A 3,376-nucleotide genomic window follows, 5' to 3' on the forward strand; every position below is an offset into this window, starting at 1 on the left:
CTGTGTAAGGGCTATTTGACCAAGAAGGAGAGTGATGGAGTGCTGCATCAGATGACCTGGCCTCCACAATCCCCCACCTCAACCAAATTGAGATGGTTTGGGATGACTCGGGCCGCAGAGTGAAGGAAAAGCAGTCAACAAGTGCTCAGCATATGTGGGAACTCCTTCAAGACTATTGGAAAAGCAATCCAGGTTGAGAGAATGCCAAGCGTGTGCAAATCTGTCATCAAGGTAAAGGATGGCTATTTGAAGAATCTCAAATGCCAAGTATATTTTGATTCGCTTAACAGTTCTTTGGTTACTGAATGATTCCATATGTGGTTTTTCATAGTTTTGAGGTCTTCACTATTATTCTACAATGTAGAAAATAGTCCAAATAAAGAAAAACCCTTGAATGAGTAGGTGTTCTAAAACTTTTGACTAGTAGTGTACTTAAGTATCAAAAGTAAATGAAATTGCTAAAATATACTTAAGTATCAAAAGTAAAAGTATAAATAATTTCAAATGTATTATATTAAGCAAAGCAGATGGCATCATTTTCTTGTTTTAAAATTTTACAGATTGCCAGGGGCACACTCCAACAGTCAGACATAATTTACAAATAATACATTTGTGTTTAGTGAGTCTGCCAGATCAGAGGCAGTAGGGATGCCCACGTGTTCTCTTGAAGTGCGTAAATTGGACCATTTTCCTGTCCTGCTAAGTGTTAAAAATTGAACGAGTACTTTTGGGTGTGAGGGAAAATGGACAGAGTAAAAATTACATTATTTTCTTTAGGAATGTAGTGAAGTGAAAGTAAAAGTAGTCTAAATAGTAAAGTAACGTACAGATACCCCCAAAAACTACTTAAGTAGTACTTTGAAGTATTTTTACTTAAATCAAAATCAAATCAAATTTATTTATATAGCCCTTCGTACATCAGCTGATATCTCAAAGTGCTGTACAGAAACCCAGCCTAAAACCCCAAACAGCAAGCAATGCATGTGAAAGAAGCACGGTGGCTAGGAAAAACTCCCTTGGAAAAACTCCCTAGAAAGGCCAAAAACCTAGGAAGAAACCTAGAGAGGAACCAGGCTATGAGGGGTGGCCAGTCCTCTTCTGGCTGTGCCGGGTGGATATTATAACAGAACATGGTCAAGATGTTAAAATGTTCATAAATGACCAGCATGGTCAAATAATAATAATCATAGTAGTTGTCGAGGGTGCAACAAGCACGTCCGGTGAACAGGTCAGGGTTCCATAGCCGCAGGCAGAACAGTTGAAACTGGAGCAGCAGCACGGCCAGGTGGACTGGGAACAGCAAGGAGTCATCATGCCAGGTAGTCCTGAGGCATGGTCTCCGAGAGAAAGAAAGAAAGAGAGAAAGAGAGAATTAGAGAGAGCATATTTAAATTCACACAGGACACCGGATAAGACAAGAGAAATACTCCAGATGTAACAGACTGACCCTAGCCCCCCCGACACATAAACTACTGCAGCATAAATACTGGAGGCTGAGACAGGAGGGATCAGAAGACACTGTGGCCCCATCCGATGATACCCCCGGACAGGGCCAAACAGGCAGGATATAACCCCACCCACTTTGCCAAAGCACAGCCCCCACACCACTAGAGGGATGTCTCCAACCACCAACTTAAGTACTTTACACCACTGCTCTGAAGTTATGAGCTGACAGAATCATATTAAATCTGTCATTTCCTCTTCAGACAGACATAAAACCTCTCTCACTGACTGAGGGGATCTGTCTAATAACATCAATATCCCGTGTTAAGAAAATACTGTCTGTCAGAACAGCATATGCTTCAGAGAATTGCTAATTTATCGCATCTCTCTGTAACTCACCTTAAATGGTTGCTTAATGGACAGTTTGTCATGTTCCTTTGAAATAAAAACTCTGATGCAGATATGAAACTTTACTGTGTAAAGTATATTGTATATCAGTCACCCTGTTATGTACTGTATCTCTACAGGTGCACCTTTACTATTAACTCAATTATAATCAAAGTCTCAGTCAGTGTGTGAGCTAGGACTGTGATTTGTAGTAGGATAAATTAAACAGGATTTTTAACATACATTGACTGTACATTCTAGTAGACATCTCATAGATTGAAGTGAAAGGTTTTCCAAATGTGGCCATGTATAGCCCCCACTTTTATGATTGGCCGGATATCCTAGAGGGGACTTTGGAGGGAGGGATGGAGAGAGAGAGAGGGTGGTGGTGTGTGTGACATATGGATCTATTACTTAATTTGTGTTGTAATTTGTAATTTTGTTTTACACTTGGGAGCCAAATCAATCACCAGAATTTAATAGAATTGGAAAACAAGTGACCATTTTTTGTTGTCACCTCCCAATAGAGTGATAGACTGCACATACACAACAATACTCCTTTGAAGCATCTTCCAATACATTCCGTGTTAAAGAACAATTCCCCACTCCTGCTGTTTACAGGCTGTTTAACAGTCCAGGCAGGTCCCTAAGTGATGCCACCGCTCCCTATGTATCCTGCCACCATCTGGCTGGGGGTGATCTATCATTTGACTGGCTGCTCTCTAAGTTCCAGCAGTGCACTCAGTAGCACTGCACTTTCTCTGAGGTTATTAATGAATACATCACAACCACTTTTTTTTCCAAGGCCATGAATCAGAGTGAGAGCAACCTGGTGCTCCCAGTGTGCTGATTGTTTGGGAAGAAAAACGATTGCTATTCTGCCTGATCAAATATTGATACAGGTACAATCGTGTGGTGTGAGTGGGAGCTAATGTTTTACTCACCAATACACAATATACACTTGATGTCATTGATTTTACTTTCTTTACACTATGTAGTGCAAGTCTTAAGAAAGAGAGAGAGGATGAGAGAGGGTGAGAGAGAGTGAGTGAGAGGATGAGAGCTAGAGGGTGCATCTGTTCTCCTCCAGGGAACGCTGGGCCCTGACACACAGAATTCCATTGAGAGCGGGGGGCATATACAGACTCAACCTCAGAGCTCCTGTGGCTCTTTGGAACCAACAATCACATCCGTCTCCACACAGAGTACTGAGAAGAATTATCCTTACTGGTGTCATGGATTATAATGTTTCATAAGACCGTGAGCTCAATGACTAAGCATACTGAACACATAGAGGCAGCATGATGATGATGATAAGAATCTTAACCAAGCCTGTCTCTGCCCTGCCTGACCATGAAATTACCAAAGGACATGAACTCCTATTGACTGCTATGGGCCACCTATGGGCCATGTATTATGTGAAACCCTGAAGGATGATGTAACATGAGGTCCTTGGCATTTGACAAAAAATGTGACTAAATTTAACAAAAAACATCATGCATCCATAAGATGAAGAAAACACTCAAGAAAACTCAGAACAACAATC

Source organism: Salmo salar, chromosome ssa22, assembly GCF_905237065.1.
Source record: "Salmo salar chromosome ssa22, Ssal_v3.1, whole genome shotgun sequence".
Taxonomy (NCBI): domain Eukaryota; kingdom Metazoa; phylum Chordata; class Actinopteri; order Salmoniformes; family Salmonidae; genus Salmo; species Salmo salar.